At 47.1% G+C, this 17,786-nt stretch overlaps 1 protein-coding gene across 14 annotated transcripts in view; it reads right to left on the reverse strand.

Annotated features, from left to right (window-relative positions):
* SHOC2 (SHOC2 leucine rich repeat scaffold protein) overlaps positions 1–17,786 on the reverse strand; it is a 69,443-nt gene that overhangs the window by 51,384 nt on the left and 273 nt on the right. The window contains exons 1-5 of one of the 14 annotated variants that reach the window (XM_052676644.1): positions 17,527–17,678; positions 14,613–14,661; positions 9,938–14,249; positions 8,186–8,269; positions 7,796–7,948 (exon numbers count right to left, since the gene is read on the reverse strand). The gene's annotated coding sequence lies outside the window, so the exon portion shown is untranslated. Of the gene's footprint in view, positions 1–6,643; positions 6,759–7,317; positions 7,398–7,795; positions 7,949–8,185; positions 8,270–9,937; positions 16,741–17,526; positions 17,679–17,786 lie in introns of those variants that run through there. The other 13 variants (XM_052676647.1, XM_052676636.1, XM_052676642.1 and 10 more) reach the window with 13 other exon arrangements.

Genomic DNA, 17,786 nt, shown 5'->3' on the forward strand with positions numbered 1-17,786 from the left:
CTTCTGAGAGGGAAGGCAGCCTGAGCGCAGGGAATGGCTCTGATACTTCTGTGAAGACTTTTCCTAGAGATGAGCAGAGAAATGACTTGTAGAGATGTACTTAATAACAGCCTAAAGCACGAAAATAAATTCATGGATGAAGTCATGAAAAAAAATAAATAGGTCGTTGTATCTGTATGTGAATTTCAACTCATGGTTCTAATATTTAAACTTCTGTTTCCTTCCTAACAAGGCCTGCCATACACAATATGCTGTCAAGAAAGCTGCCAAACAATTGTTTGAATATTCCAAAAAGCAAACATGGAGCTCACCACAGCAAAACAAATCCGATAGCCTGAGATCTGCCCCAAACTGCACTGCACAGGAGTTCAAAGCCGTCGGGGGACTTACCAGAACAAAACTCTGCTGCACAACCACAAGTTCCCATGCATCATAATCCGTATTTTTTAGCAATAAATTTCCTTCTTTAGGAAAACCGACCCCCAAACATCTCAAATTCACTGTAATCCATGTGACTGACAGTGTTAAAAAAAGTCTCTTTAATAACAAATATTTTAGGTTTTGCAAACACTGTGCAATACACATAGCCACTAGAATGTTTGAATTTATTAGGAAGGTAATTGCTACAGATGAAGTCTGTTAACATTTGAGCTAAGGCTTCCTTTAACACCTTCATCCCTTCAACAAGAAAACTATGCAGATCACTTCAAGCTATGCATACTTCATAGAATTTTTTTCTTGGCTTTAAAGCCACTGATCGTATCATCACTGGAACAAGGAATGAAGACAGAAACCCCACATCCTAACTGCGATGTCAGAAGCAAGCAACAGCAGGATGGGTTTCCATTACAAGTCCTTCATATTTTGCCACTATCAGCACTTTGCAGGACTACACAGATGGATTCTCCTGTTGACTTCCTCGATTAGGAGATCACTTCTCTGCACTGTTTCTTTTTATAAGGACCCATTTCAGATCATTGTGTAATTGTGTTTACACATTTAGCCACCTGATGCCTCCAGGAGTTTGCTTGCAAAGTCACCTTCTCTCTGCTACACTCAGTGACTCCATGCAACTCAACACTTCTGAATAGAAGTCAGCATTTACAGAAATCTGAAGAAGAATCCTGTCTGCATGGTTATCACTTAGAATTAAAATAAAGGAGCAGTTCTGCTTTTCTGCAGCCGCTGACTCAAGGCAGGGGGAAGGGAATACAAGAGCACGATCCAGAAAGCACACAACTACCACTGCAAGTTCAGAAACACAACTGTTCATCAAATGAAGAGAGCAAGGATTATTCACTGATTGGGGTCGTTCACGGCTGAGTTGGGGAGAAGGGTGGGAGAGCTTATAGGCTGTAGTGTTTTTATAATTGCTTTGTTTAAAACGAAGATGGAATAAACTCTGGTATTTCAGGCTGGACCAGGCACTGGGCAATCTGATGGGGTTATAGCTGACCTTGCTCCTTACAGGGGAGCTGGATCAGATGACCTTTAACGGCCCCTTCCAACTCAAATGATTCCGTGATAGCAATGCAATAGATACAATATGATGATAAAGCAGGACCAGAGCTCAGAGAAGAATCTGAATGTTCCCACAGCACAGGACACCACTTGGTACCTCCAGCTGCACTGCATGCCAATTATTTATAAGTTTACTAATATTTTCACTGCGGTGCTACATAAACTTTAAACCATAGTGACATACTGAATCTTCCTCTCTTGTTCAACTAAATATGTATGCATATACACCCATATAAACACACACATGCAACAGTTAAAGCAGAGAGTATTTGTTTTTGCTTCAAATGTTTTGATACAACACGAATATTTCCACTCGAGACAATGATCAATAAACACGATGAATGCTGCGTATTACAAAATAGATCATAACCAAACTTTCAGCAACTAAAAAGCACAGCAGCAACCGTCTCATTACCCAGCAGAGCAGACAGCTCACGTGCTGTGGCACACAGGCTGCCATCAGTGCCAGGCACTGCAGAGAAGCCTTGCAGAGATCCAAACCCTGCCTGCCAACACCGAGACAACAGGACACAGATGAGAGGAAGGAGAAGGAAAAAGTTCAAGTCTCCATGGCCACTGCTGCACCTTGTGTATGAATAAATATCAGGCCTCAGTCTTCTTGGCTGCCAGTCAAGTAATTCTTCACAGAAGTAATAAATATGCTTATTTTTTCTTCCTCATCAACACGCGACATCCCGATGGCTTCTTCTGGCCACTTAAACAGTCATGAACCACCCCTTCAATTTCTTGGTTTATTACTAATTCCTGTTAGAATGGAGACACTGAAAGTGTGGATCTAACCTCACACCTGCATAATACTTCTAAACTTGAAGCAGACAAAGCACGAGCTCTTGGCAGGGTGCTAAAATTGCTGTGTTGCAATAATACTGTTTGCAGCACTACGCAGTGACACCTAAGAAGCGGAGCAGATCTGTGGTTTCTTGCAATAATATCACTGCTTTAGAAAACTGCATTTTCTTAACTGTAGTTCCAACGAGGTCACTCACCATATCATTATTGCTGCTTCATTATGTGCTGACTGGAAACAAACTAACATCAGAGCCACACACACACAAGACACAAACACGTCTGGTTTAAACACATCTCGCTGCAGTTCTCACAAACTACATCACACCAGACAGCTGTCACTGGTTCACTCTGGCCAGCCAAAGATACAAACAGTAGCATAAAACTCTGCCCTTCCCTACATTTAATATCTAATACATTAACAACCAGGTGGTAGAGACACAAAGTGAATCCAAACCTTTAAAAGACGGTATTGAACAAGGATAACAACATCTCTAGGCAACTACTGATCAGTAAGAGTTAGGTAAGTGTCACTAATCACTGCCCTGTTTAACAGCTCTGTAAGGCAGTCATGAGGGAGAGGTGATGGCAATTTGCCACCAGTTCCCAAAACCAGACTCTGGTTTCAGTCACATCACTGTGTCGACACTTTCCAAGGAAATTCAGGCTGCTTTTGGTGAAGTTACTCATAAGCCACTGGATGTTTCAGCACCAAAACAGTGATGGCACAACATTTTGTATTCCTTACACGTAAAATATTCCCACAGACATCCAGAGGAGTTCTGCAGATAGAACACATGCAAACCAAGTCTCAAGCAAGCATGCTTTGTAACCCCAAATACAGTCCGTTTAGGAATAGTTGGTGAAAAATGGCCCAACTGCTCGAGGTTACGCTTTGATGGCGGTGGGTTTTTGGCTCCCAGTGCCTGTCCCAGCCTGCGGGCTGCAGGAGTGGGAGACCAGAACACCAGCAAGTGAAAACCGCATCGCATCGCGAACGCATTTCGGCATTTGGGAAAGATGCGCTTCAGAACCTCTCTGCAAAACAATCCCAGCCACGAACAGGATCCAGGCTCCAGAAGGAGCCTGCTTTAAACTCCAGCAGTCAAAGCAGAGAGCGAACCGAGACGTGCTGCAGTATTTACGCAGCCATTATAATGCAAATACGGAAGGTATTAGAAAGGCCATTTGCATTGGTGCCCAGCCCTTCAGCGCAGCACAACGCCAACAGAAGAACAATTAGGATGCATGCCTAACACAAAGCCTCCGACCACGGGGGAGGCAGGTCCGGATACAGCATCTACGGCATCGCCGGGCTCCGTGGAAATGGTGCCTTCTGCAGCCCTTCGGCGTCTCGCTCCTACACACAACCTGGTAATGCAGGAGGGCACGTGGAAGTTGAGCACGGGAAGGTAAGCAGGAGCACAGCTATCTGCGAGCACACACACACACACAGGCCACAGCTGCGTGCTTTCCTACACAATCATTTGTGTAACAATAAGGGAATCAGGCTCTCGTGTACATCCACTCAGACACAGACATCCTTTCAGAAGGAAGCCAAAAAGCAAACCGTTATGCTCAAGTCCCTCAAGTCCTCTTGGTTTATTTCATACGTCCACCTCAACAGCAAAGCAACACTAACAGAACCAAGTACAAACACGTGTCAGGTTGGTTTAAGAAGTTCTCTGGCCACTCACAGCAGCGTGTGCCTGCACCAACCTGCATCCCCTCACCATACCACTATCAGCATGGCCACCATCAGCTCTGTCACACTCCGTATTTCTCCTGTACAGCAACACAGACCCAGGGCTTCAGCTGCACAGAGCCTAAAACATGCCAACATCAACCACGTGCTACTCAACTATTTAAAAACAAATCAACACTGCACAATTACATAGCATATCCATTACCTAGAGGTTAAGGATAGAAAAATTTGTAGTAATTAAAGTCCCCTTTTCACCAGGGGATCGTTGTTTCACTGCACCCAAACTGCCTTTACTGAACAAAACTTTGTGTCAGGCAACGCTCAGATTTAATAGCACACTATTTGCATTTCACAATACAGTCAAGCCCAAGCAATGCAGTAAAAACAAAAGCCAAGCAAATTAAGGTCAATGGCTAATACTGCAAACATTACCTTCTTGCTATACGTTTTATCTGGGTGGGTTTTGTAACATACCAGAACTACTGTATCAAGCAAACTAAAATATGTCAGCAGTGGGATTTTAGTGTAAACAAGAGCTCTTCTTATCTCCACAATCTAGCTACAACTGGCTGCTTAATCTTCACTGCTGTGTCCTCCCCAGCCCTCTCTCACACAAACAAACCCACCAGGAAAAAAAAAAAAAAAGGCAGAAATATCTCTGCCAATATGCAGAGCTGCATTCAATACAAATAAACACAAGATATTACAGCAACAGAGGGGAGCACGAAGCAATTCCAATAAAAGAGTATCCAAAAAGCTCTGCCATAAATATATATATGTGTGTGTGTGTGTGCACAATAAAAAGGAAGGAATGAGCCTCAGAGCACTGTGAGTGGAAGGGAAAGCTGAGCAGTGGGGCTAGCCATGGGCTGGGGGCTGCCTGAGCACCAGCCCTCACTGGTGGAACTTCAGCCCACCCGAAGCCCACTGGGGAGCTCACAGTGATCCCTGAGTGCTGGAGGCAGAGCTGGGCCCAGGAGCAGAGCACAGTGCCTGAGCTGAGGGTGAGCTGCAGGGCAGAGCGGGGCGAGGCAGCTCCTGTCCTCCATCCACACTGCAATATAGGAGTTTTCCTCTTCAGACATTCAGAAAAAAGTGGCTCGTGTTTAGCACCTACCCAAATTCCGTACAGCCATGCGATGGAAACATGTGAAATCGTTTCGTTCAGTTTCATCTCCTTATCACCCAGCAAAATCCTCCCAAAAGGGAGTGCAGTTATTTGCACAGCTTCCTCAGCCTTGTCAAGCACAGATCACTCCGATCCCTCGCAGCAGAACAAACAGAGGATACTTTTACACAATTAACATGCACGAGCATTACATATGCATCCAAGCACATGCATCCACCTATTTCACTGGCATTACACGGCACTGGGAGCAGCCGGCCACGGCGACAAGCAACGATCACCATGCAGAAACACACATTTCTAGAAAGCCACAGCCAAGAAACAATGAATCCAAGGCTTTCCTAAAAGGAACACACACAGGAATCTTCTGAGAAAATCATTTCTGTTTGCGAGCTAAGAGCACGTAAAGAGAAAACATCCATAGGCTGAAGGAATCCCCCGTGCCACGCACAATTCCTTGAGCAGAACGCACCGTCAGGGCGATCTCAGTGTCACACAACAAAGAACGTCCCCTCCTGCATCTCCCACCACAGACGTGGCACACGGGGAAGGAAAGCTCCCAGCTGACTCTGCCTACATCGCCCCAGGATTGCTCTGTGTTTCCAGAAAGAGCAGAAGAGGGACACGGCAGAAGGCAGCATCCTCACTGGGGATGTGTTCCTCAAAGGCTGCGGGTACAAGGAGAGCTTTGTCTGGAAGCATCATGCTGTGCTACAAGGTTAGATAACAAATTAGTTCTGCCTGATGTACACGTTTTGCCTTGCCACACGTACACAAGTGCTGATGGCCGGCAAATATTAGCCTAAAATTAAAAGGTATCCAGCCTCACCTTACGAAAATAGCCTTCCACCCTCCTTACCCAGAACAAAGAATAATCGCACAGAAAACCAAAATAGTCAAGCTCAAATCATTCAAAAGGAACCAAGAGGATAAGGGTGCTACTAAGAATGTATGCACAACAGCATATTAATAAATTCATAGGATACAGCAAATCTTCCCCAAAACCAGCCTAGGATTATATCGAGATCACCATACAACATATGTCTGAGATATGGCTGTAAATAAGCGTTACTTAATTTGAACACTTCCTACTTTAAGCCCTCAATTTTATAAATAGAAGCACCCAATAATGCTTAGTGATTTAAAAGAAAACAGTTCAGAAGGCAAAAAGGAAAACAATAAGTAGAAAGTCAAACGTGAAAACAAGCAGACAGGAGAAAACCGAGAGCCTGATTCTAATTATTAAAGGCAACAGTCCAAAAACGAAGACTGAGTGCCGCAGCAATGACACCACACATAATCACAACTCCTTATCAACAACGCTCTGCCTCAGAAGTGCCTTTGTGTACGCACATGTGCACGCTGCACAGCACGTAGAGATTCCACAGCCCCATCCCAAACACATCCATCAAAAATCACTACTGACACTCCAGCAGTCGGTAACGGCTTTGTCACACGCTGCGATTTTCGTTTCATTCCCACACCTACTGCTCCATCAGCAGCACTTCGCGGAACTTCAGCCCAGCGGATCTGCGCACCGCCGGGCGCTGACACGGCCCTCCGCCTTCCCCGGGGCTCCCGCAGTTCCGCGTCCGCTTCGCACAGAACCGCCGGGCGAAAACGCGCTCCGAACGCCGCGAAAAGCCGTCGGCGCGCCCTCGGTGCCAGCCGTACGTGGTACGCTGTGCGCGCCGCCCGGCCAGACGGGAGGGCGAAGATTTCAGAGGGACGCCGGCCGGCCGGAGCCGCCACGAGCAACAGCCGAGCGCGTGAAGCACGAGGAGAACCCCGCACCCGTCCTGGGGCGGCACCCGGCCCGACGCCCCGAGTTCCTCCCAGCCCGCAGCCCCCGGTACCGGGCGGGAGCAGAGGTGAGGCTGTGGAGCTCGGCTTCCTCGTTTCTTTCTTCTTTCTATGCCGCCTTTGGGGCGATGCCACCACTCGGCGGCACGGTGCGGCTCAGCACCCCCTGCCCAGCACCCCCAGGTTGCCCGCCCCCACCCCCGCCCGGCGCGGTACCCGCCGCCCGGCCCTCCCTCCCCGCCTTTGTGCCCGCGGCCTCCCGCCGCCAGGCCCGCCCCGCCCGCTGTCAGCCGCCACCGCCTCGGCGCAGCCCCGCGGCCCCGCCGCGAGAGCCCCGGCCCCGCCGCCCGCCTACCGTGCGGCTCCGCCATCCTCCTGCTGCTGGCTGGCTCGCTCGCTCACTCGGCCCCCCCCTCCCCGGCCGCCCCTGCCGGCCACCGTCTGTGCGCACCGAGCCGTCACGGGACTCCCCGCCCACGGCCCTCCCGCGGCACCGTGGAGGCGGGCCCGCCGAGGCACGGGGCGGCCATCTACTTCCGGGTCGCGACGCAGCCGCCATCTTGGCCGCGGGCGGAAGTGGCCCCGTCGCCCCTGGCGACGCTGAGGCGCTGGCGGCCGTCCGGGGCGCGGCCGGGCGGTGACTCCTTGAACCGCGCCCCTTGGCGGCCCGGTGCCTCACGGAGCGTTCCCGTTCTCGAGGACGCTTGGCGTCCCGGGGAGCTCCTGCCGTGTTCTCCCTGCGGGACCAGAGCAGCAGAGCTCCCGCCGGCGCCGTGTCCGCAGCACACGGGCCCGGCCTGCCCGGGCTCAGCAGGGCTGTGCACCCGGCTTACCTGCGGTCTGCCCGCTCCCCTCGGCTCGCTTGTCAGTTCAATATGCTTGCACGCTCTTTTATTAATAAATGCTGGGCAGTGTTAGAAGCAGGATTGGCTCTTCTGTATCATGGGGCACAGGGCCGAAAACAGGTGAAACGTAAAACTGAAAATCTGAAATGAAGCGTGGCAGGACAACGGTCAGCCAGCAGGGAATCAGCCAGCAAATGTACACTGTTAGCTCCACCCTTCTGCTGCAATCCCTTAAATATGTACTATGAGATTAGACCGATACTACAGTAATGCTTGTGCCAACAATCAAAACTAACAGACACTTCTGCAAAGGCAGAGTTCGTACATGCAAGATTTGTTTTTAATCTGCACAAATTGAGTAGTTAATTTTATATCCACCCACTGGATGTCGGGTAGCTGAGCTCTGGCTCAATTTCAGCCCCTAGCAGCACCATTTCTTCCCAAATCTTCACTGATACAGACCTGAGCCAGGAGAAAAGACGAGTAAGGGAGATCAGCATCCTAAGCAGTATTTGTCCCTTAGCATTAGATCACACCAGCTGGCCCATATTTTGAATCTCATAGTATTTACCTCTGAGTACCTCTCTGTACAGCAAGTCAAAGGCTGCTCAGCCTCCATTTGTATAGGAAAACCTATAGAACTGGGAGAGGCTCTTGAATTACTGCCATTCATGCTGAAATGAACAGCAGGGCAAATATAATTAACAAGCATTTCATAACTGCATGTGTACACAGACTGAATTAAGGTTTCAGAGGCATTTCATTTGAGCATTGCCTAACTTTTAAATGCCTGACTTTGCAACCATAGTAATGTTCCTTTAAAACATGTAGCATTCCCCATGTTCCTAAAAGGACTGTTGTGGTGCAGATCACACAGCATCACAGCACTTCCCTGGGTCCCCAGCACTGCTGGTACCTTCTCATGTCTGACACAGACCTCTGCCCCCCCTGCTTCAAAAAGGAGCAGATGACAGCAGTGACTGTTATCCTGTATCTAGACCAGCAGTGGAGGGGGAGGAGTGCTGGAATTTGGATTATTCCGTGGATTCATAAGACCATTCCTAAGGCTATTTAGTATTTACACAGTTGTCTCAAGCAAGTTTCTACAAAGCACCGTGATTTATTAGCTAGCTCTTACACAATGAACTAAAATACTGTAATTAATTTGTTAAGCTTGCTTAAGCTGACCACAAGATCAATCCAGCAACTTTAGAATCATCTTTGACTGAATTCAGATACCTCGGATATTATAGCCCCCACCTGCCTTTTCTTAATTTAGTGGCTGCCGGATTGATGAATTGACCTTTTCTCTCTTGTTCATGTGGCCTTTTCACTTCTTCCTCCCAACTGTAATTTTATTTTTTATCTAACTACAAGCAAGCCCTCTGCTCCCCCAGCAGGCAGCTGCTGCCGCCTCATCCCAGGGCACTAAATTCTCGCTGTCTGGGGCAGACCAACAAGAGGCAAATTCTTTGCTGGCTGAGCCACAGTGAAGGCCAGCCTCGGGTAAGCCCTGCTTGGCTGCCAGCCTGGAGAGCAGAGATGGCCCAGCAGCACATCCCCCCATCCCACAGCCTTTCCTGCTGCCCAGCCCGCAGCTCTCCCCAGTACTCCTCTCCCTTCCCCTCTGCCTGTGCCCAGCTGACACCTTCAGATGTCCACCACCTGCCTCTCCTTTCTTAGCATCCAACAGTGCTTCCAGCTCCAGTTCCCTATGCCAACTCTTCATTCAGTCTCCTTTGTCCAGTTCTTCTTCTAACTTCCTATCCCCTGTGACTTTCTCTGCACTGACAAACAATTCTGCTGACTGCTGTCCCTCCCCTGCTACTGGTTCCTTGCACAGATGGTCTCAGCATAAAACTCCTCTAATTCCTGATTACGCTTTCTTTGTGAATCTCAGCCTCCCTCCATCTCATCTCAAACCTCCAAATTCTCAGTTTAAGTTTCTACCATTCTTTCATCTACACCCCACTCTGCCCTGACCTTCCCACCCTATTCTATTCTTTCTCCTTTTCCTGAATTGTCAGTTTATGACAAACTTGGCCTCAGTCTCTCAGCTAAGGATTGCAGCATGTTCATTTGTTCTGTGGGAAAGAAGAAAGCTTTGAAGGCTGATGGCACGACAATCACCTTTTCATTTTTATGAGCATCATATCCATCATGAAAATAGCATAAGCCTTCATCATGGTTTTTCTGTCTTCACCTTAGATGTAATCCTGGCTGTACAGCCATGGTCACAGGTATGCAGGAAGTGGGGAGGCTGGAAGAGCTGGCACAGCCTAAATGGGGAAAGAGGGAGAATATGAGGCACAGAAAATGTACCTGGGGGAATGCACATCCACATCCAGAACCACTGGCAATTCCTAGGAACCAGCACTGGGACAGAATGGCCAACAAGATCCACCACACTGAAGAGAAAGACTGCCACCAGAGCGAAAGCTTCTGTTGCAATACAAAAGACACAAAGAAGGGGAACCTCAAAATGTGGTTCTCTGCTGAGGGACTACAGTGCAGCAAGATGTTACTATTTTTTACCCTGTTCCTTCTCTGTGCTCAGTCAGGTCTGCTCAATTGAGAGACAAGGAATTCTTTCTACTTCTTCTTGTTGTTGGTTCTACAAAGCAAACACATAGGAAAAAAAAGGATGAAGTTTGTTCCACATGCCTGTGTCCTCAAAACCAAGCTTCATGGTTTAGGGTTGCAAAACTTCCACGTAAAAACAGTTCTGGGCCTGCCATCTTCAACTTTAAACTCATTAGCAGTTACGTATGTTTGTGAGTTTCAGACACACATTCTAGGTCCTACAGGAGGTGCTCCAAATGGATCAATCCTGTAGCATCCAGGATGTCATGCATGAGATTATTTTCTCTGATTTACTAGTAAAAGTGACAATTTTTTTCAAGTATGTGCTGTGTCCTAACTGCCCCAGGGCTGGCAGTTCTGCAGCTTATTTAGTGCAAGGGGAAACTGCAGATCCATCAGGCTACCAAGCAAGCTGATCTTCAGTTACACAATCGGAGAGCCAACCAGTTCAAACAATTTATCTTTCAAAGTTAACACTACAAATGAGAGAAACCAGCAAGAGCTTTTTCATTCATAATAGACAATACATTGTATTTTATTTTAGCATAGATTTTCTAGGTGGGATAGTATCAGCTGACAGAAACTTCTAATTTTCTCTACAGTAAAAGACAGGGCAAATTAAAGGCTTCAGTTTTCTGTACTTTGAAAAGGGAATAAGGCTGGAATGAAAACTCATTTAAACTGAAACAGATGCTGATTATTTCAGCCCAGTCAGGCTATCCAGAAAGAAACCAACATTTCCTGACTCATTTCATTTCTCTGGTACCTGCTAACCTATTCCAGGATAAGCCAAAAGGATGGAGCAGGATGCAAAAGGACACGCTGTGCACTGGTAGACAAGCTTCTCTCGGCTTGGGTCTGCAGCACCTCAACCACAGTAAGCAATGTGCCTACCAGGGACAGCATAACTCTCAAAGCAAGGAGGAGGAGGAGTTTGGTACTCACAAAAGTGGCTTTAAAACTACAGAGGTTAAGTTTGCCTAAGTTTGACTCCATAGTCAAGATGATAAGAGTTTGTCAAGGCATTCTGAACATATTCTGATGAAATCACTTTTCCCCTGACCTCCCCAGGGACCCTGGGGAATTGAGCTTTTCAAGGGAAAAGCCACTTCCTCCCAAGGAAAGTGCATTCAAGTCAAATGTGGCCATGGGTTCACCAGCTTCTTGCATGCCACACATTGCGGTTGGACTTGGATGCTGTAGCAGCACTGCAGATCTACATGCCTGCAGGTGATACATGGCATCTCCTGCCATGCTACCTGCTCCACCTGACTCTCACATCAGACTTCTAAAGTTGGCTGGCACCAGTGCTCTGGTGCAGCAAGGCTTAGATTTCATTCACACTGCATGTCGTTTCTTGCCTTCAAAGGTCCAGGAACATTAGTACCAGGCTGACTGGTATGGCACGGTGTGCAGCCCAAGTTTTTCTTTGCTGAACTTCATAAAAGGCTGTATCCTGCCCCTGCACTGTGTACAAGAGGGAGCAGCCTTCCACCTCCCCCTCGTCCTTTATGATCTTCCATTCCTCAATAGGCACAAGCATAGCCTATCCTGCAAAAAAGAGAGCCTGAAGCCAACCAATTCTGTAGTTTATCATTTCTAGCTGATAAAGCTGCAAAGCCAAAGGAAAAAAGCTACTGCAGAAGCCAAAAGGGGGAAAGGTCTCTGGGAGTGGTGGCCCCAGGAAGGCAGAACAGTTTTATTACATGTTTTTCTTAAGATTAATGGGTACAGCAATCTCAGGAAAAACAACTTGACTGTGTCCTAAAAGTTACTGGGAGTGGCAACACGTCCATGCTGAGCTGTGTGAAAAGCCAGTTGCCCCATGCCCAGGCAAGCACCATCACCAACAGGTTAACCAAGGCCAGAAGCAGCAGCAGCTTTCCTTAGATGACATCCTGTCACTGTTGTGAGCCTGCTGCCTGAAAAGTGGAAGAAGATGGAGATGAGCAAGAACAGGACAGTCCCTATGAAACAACATCGACAACAAACCATCACCACCAAAACAACCCTCCATCCCCCCAAAAAAACTCACCAGTACCCACAACCTTCCTTCATGTTCTCTCAAACAAAAAAGATTTTCTTCAAAAGGCATTTGGGAATGGAAAACTGAGTTGGAATAAAATATGTGCCTGTTGGTCTTAATAGCTGCAGCTCTGCTATCTATTTTCTCTCCCTCTTTCAGACTGTCAGCAGGGACCGAGTGTTCTTCTGGAGCCAGGGATGGATTTCCTGAACGGTGACAAATAGCAGTAAAGCTTGAAGTCAATTCCACAGTGAAATCATTATATAAATTGCTCTTTCCAGCAGGAAAGAGACGGATGAAAAATAAAACAAATCAGAAAATAGTATGAAATGAATAATCTTACAGTTATGGGAAGCCGGAAAGTACAACCCCAAAAATGATGCTGGCTCAGTCAAGGAGCCGAACACTATAAGGAGCACACCTGCAAATGAAAATCTCAGTTGACAATTTATGAAGAAATAAAATAGGATCCTGAAAGCTAGATCTGTTCAGATGGACAGTGATCTTCCAGGAGGACGTCATCAAACTCCTGCCAGGAGAGAGGCAAACTAGGCCAGAGTGAGTGCCAGCAACCCTAGTATTTCGTGTTGGTGTAGGAGCACACAGCTGCCTTGATACTGATCTGGTGTGCTAGGTGCTGCACAAAGCGTTTTTCTGGCTCAGAGACTGAAAGCTGAACTGAAGACCAGAAAAACAATGTGCATTTGTCACTGACACAGGGAAGGGGAGGAAAGAAAAGCAGCCAACAAGCTGCCACGTCTTTTACAGGCCATACAGACAAGGGGAGCATTGGAGAGATCTCAGATTATTTTTTTCTACATATTAATATTTGGTTAGTTGCAAGGCTTGGTATAGAAGCATTAGAGCTGTCTGAAACGGTGGTGGAACTCCCATGGGGATGTTGTAGGGTGAATCTTGGGACTGAACTGACATCTGGTACTGCCCTAAAACAGATCCATAGGGATGGGCTGAGGAAAGAAGGCTCCTGGAGCTGAATGCATTCAGTGTGGAAGAAAACAGAGCTGGGAGACAGAAAAGGAAGAAGTGGCACAGACAAAGCGACAGACTGAGAACAGTCCTGCACTGTGAGGACAAGGGCTTGGTTATTCGAGTTTTCTTTCCCTTCCTTGTTTCTCAGGGGCAGAGCCAAGTTTCAAAGGATAATAATACAATCATTTGACTGTGTTAAGAGCTTTATGGCCAGAGTTTACCATATGTTAAAATATTGATTCTATTTCTAACATACGCTTTTGACATAGACATTATTTTTTCTGTATAGAAGACTGACTTCTGCATACAAAAGCCGGCACTTCAAAGCAGGATCCAGTGATGCTGGATAAATACAAAGCGACGTGAGTGAAGCACAAGTCTCAGACTTTTTCCACTCAATTAAATAAAGATAGCAGGAGAGACAGTAAGCAGTGCGTGGCAGTGAGAAGCTGGAATAATTAAACAATGATATGACAGAAGGTGCGTTTACGGGCAATTAGAGCATGTCTCTGCTGGCACTTCAAGGCACAAGGCCAAAGACTTAAGCGATTGAAACCACACAAGTGGAGCAGCAACCTCCTAGAAACGCCATGCTGGAGCACCTAGCCTGCGAGCCCAGAACGGGGCTCTTACACAGCCACAGGACAGCAGTCGGCCTCTGCTTTCCCTGGATGTTACTGCTAGGGATAGAACAGGGAGAGCAGCTGGTCAGAAAGCTGTCTGCACCCTGGGGAACGTATGGCCAGGCGCTCGTACTTGCATCCATAGCAGGGAGAGACAGAATCTTTGAGCTGAGGAAGGATGTCTCCTCCTTGTCTTGATGTGTACAGCTTGAGAACAGCACTGCAACAAACAACAATGAATTTAAAACGAGTATATTCAGCAGCCTGAACTATAAGAAATCACTTATATGTTAACAGCATTCCAACAACAAGCACAGGGTTAAACACCAGGCTACGAAGCTTAAGGCCTTGAAGGCATTTATGATTTCCTCAGGGAATCACAGAGGTTTTCTGCTCCTCCCTGGATGCCAACCCACCTCCTCCTGCTGCCCTGAGGACGGCTCTGCACCCCCCCTACTGCTCAGCAGCTTAAGGGAACAACTGCATGAAATCTGTGCATGCATTTCTGAAAGCATCTGTATGCATTATTCAACACACGTTAGTCATGCTGGTACACCACATTTCTGACTTCATCAGCACATACAGAGGTGAAACAAGCTCTAAATGTTCAGAAGAGTAGAAGAGAGACCTCCCTGAAAAGCAAACAGAGATAGGTGTTGTTAAAAGCTTCTTAAACTGTCAACGAAGTATTTACTTAAATTACTTAAACTCAGAGCTGAAAACTGCTCTCAAGATGAGCGATTTTCTCAAAGTGTATTTTTTAAACACCCTTTGTCTGGGGTTGCATGGTTATACAGGACGTTCAGCCAGATTTTCCTTTTTAAAGTAAGGTCTCAATCCAGACTTTCTTGTTGCACGAAAAGAAAAAAAAAAAGAAAGAAAAAAAAGAAGGAAAGCATGAACTTGAAAGGTTCAAAAAATCAGAATGCAAATGAAAAGCATTTAATATGTATGAAGAACAAAACCAAGACTTGTAAACAAATGGGACTGGCTTCACCTGAACACTTTTTTCTTCTACTTAGAATGTTTCTCAGTACTTAAAATAAATGTTGTCTTATTTATGCAGTGGCATACGCAGCAAGCGACTGCCACATTATGAAACTCTCTGGATTCCAGCAATGCACATCTCTGCTGTCTGTCGCACTCAGAATATCTGGATAAAGGAGGAGGAAGACAAGCTTATCATTTGTACAATTATTGCTGGTTTTGTGGTCGTGAGGCTTTCTGCAGAGTACAGGAATAACTTGTTTGCAACACCAGTAAAAAAGGATGGAACCTAGAGTGCGTTGTCTGTGGAAGTCTGCTCACCCAGTGTCAGACACCATCTGGCTTCACCCCAAGGCACAGCACACAGTGAGGGCACAACTTCAGGCCTGGGCGAGGTCACACACCGATCGTGCCATCCCACTGCAAGCACATGTCTTGCTACCATAAGAAAAAGAGTGTGTATTAGAGTACAACAACCCCCAGATGTAGGAAGTGGAATAAACAAACTTAAACCAATATAACTATGCTTTCCTTAGCAGAACAAAAATGGAGTCCTTCATATGTAACTGGAATATCAGTTAATTGCAGCTAATATCACTCTAGTGGATGAACAGTAGTCTTTCTCAAAGCCAAAACCATCACTGCTTTTCAGGCACCTTGAAAAGTATGACCCTGAGCACCCAGCAATGCCCGTGCCTTTTTCTCATGCAGTCTTTCCAATCCCGAAGATAAGACCTGCGTTTTCCTTAACGAAAGAACTTTCTTAAAAGCAGACTTACCAGAGACTGCTGAAAACAATCCTCATAATCACTCTGCCACAGTGCTACCAGCTTTCCAGATAGGCTGCCAAGCGGGCATTTGACTAAGAAAATAGGTTTAGCACAAATCTAGATTCCTCTTCTCAAGCACTAAAATGCTTAAGTAGCACATCGAGTTGACCATTGTTTCTTATCACCAAGCAAACAAACTTCGTTGGCAGGAAAACTGCGTTTACAAAGTGACTCCCTGCAGGACTGAGATGGGCTCTGGTTGCTACAGATGCCGATCCTCATGGTCATCCACAACGTCAAAAAACCTATCCCATAATTTGATTTCAACGTTCTGCTTTCAGTTCATTTTCTCTTTCTCTGCAGACCAAATTTATTACCACAGGAGTAACTGTTGGTTTCACAGCACACAATTTTCATTTCATAACAGGCTGTCTTTTCCATTCATTTTTAACCAGAGTTAAGATGTTAGATGGACCAGTTAAAACAAACTACCAAGTCACTGATCTGCAAATTGTATGTGATGTGCGAAACGCCCTGGTCTGCAAACATTCATAGTCTTCATAAATCAGACCCCAGGCCCTCGTCCTTTCCCTTCCAATCAGTAGGAAATACCAATTGGCACATCAGCGAGCACACCAGAGAGACTGCTTTTCCCACTGAAATCAGTGAGAACACTTCTGTGCACTTCAAAGGGCACAGAAGGATGTCCAAAGCAAGCACATCCATTTTACAGTCTCACCAATGCCAATCTTTTGACCTGCAAGTGGAACGTATGAATCACAGGAGAAACGGCCCGCTTCTGGGCTGTCTGAAACCAAACCAAAAGTGTTATCTTTGGCCGACTCCACAAAAGGCAGGAAGTCGGGGACCCATTTTCAGCCTCTGCAGGTTGCTCTGCTGGCCCCAAATGCAACGAGCAGGCAAGACTTCAAGAGAAGTGAAAGCTGGCTACCTGAGGGATGTATGGGAACTGCTGAGTCACGGCCTGAACCTCTGATTGATCACCTGAGGCGAGCCATGAGTCAGCCAGAGGAGCACAGGTGAAGGCAATTCACCTGTGCTGCCGGAAGGGGTGGAGCCTGGCTATTTAAGACCAGAGACCTATTTAAGAGCTGGCTACCAGAGGGGAAAGATCTCTTCTGGAGATCACCTCTCTTGGTGTTTTGTGGTGAGCTCAGCTGAAGGGTAAGCTCTTCCACTTATTCTCTTTTGTTATCATTGTCTACTTTGCTTAACTCTCTTGATTATATTGTGATTATAACATCTTGATATCTATTGATTATACAATTATATTGTGATTATAACATCTTGATATCTATTGATTATACAAGGGACCATCAGTTTCCTACTGTAGGTTGCCTTAGAGGAAAAAGGAAGTAGTTCTGGAACAATGCAGACAGGCTTTAAATAACTGTCAGAGAGATGCTGCTTACTGGAAGTTGAAGGTTTATCCCAGGTCTTACCGTAGACCATAGAGTGCCTTAGGTTTCATAACAGACAGCAGAGGGAAGCACATGGCCAGCACAGAAATTATCACAGAATTGTAAGAAGCTGGATTTGGAAGGGAGCTTTAAAGGCCATCGGGTCCAGCCGCCTGCCCTGAACAAGGACACCTACAGCTCCATCAGTGCTCAGAGCCCCATCCAGCCTGACCCCGGCTGTCTGCAGGGACGCGACACGCGGCCTCTCCGGGCAACCTGTGCCACTGCCTCACCGCCCTTACTGTGAAGACTTTGTTACCTGCAGACCCTCGAGGAACCCACGGCCAACACAAACAGTGCGTGTGGGAACACAGGCCACTTCACTGGCGAGAGCTGCGGTACGGCAGCTCCGGAGGGCGGGCCAGGCCCGTCCCGAGGGCTGTGAGCTGAACCTATCCGCACCGCGCTGCAGGCGGCTGTGCGCCAAGCTGCTGCAGAGCGGCGGGAGGGAGCTCGGAAATGCAAATCCGCGCTCTGCGGGGGGGATCCCGGCGCACCGGCCGGGCTGGTTTGGCTGCA

The sequence above is a fragment of the Tympanuchus pallidicinctus genome, unplaced genomic scaffold, assembly GCF_026119805.1.
Source record: "Tympanuchus pallidicinctus isolate F22 unplaced genomic scaffold, pur_lepc_1.0 scaffold16, whole genome shotgun sequence".
Classification (NCBI taxonomy): Eukaryota; Metazoa; Chordata; class Aves; order Galliformes; family Phasianidae; genus Tympanuchus; species Tympanuchus pallidicinctus.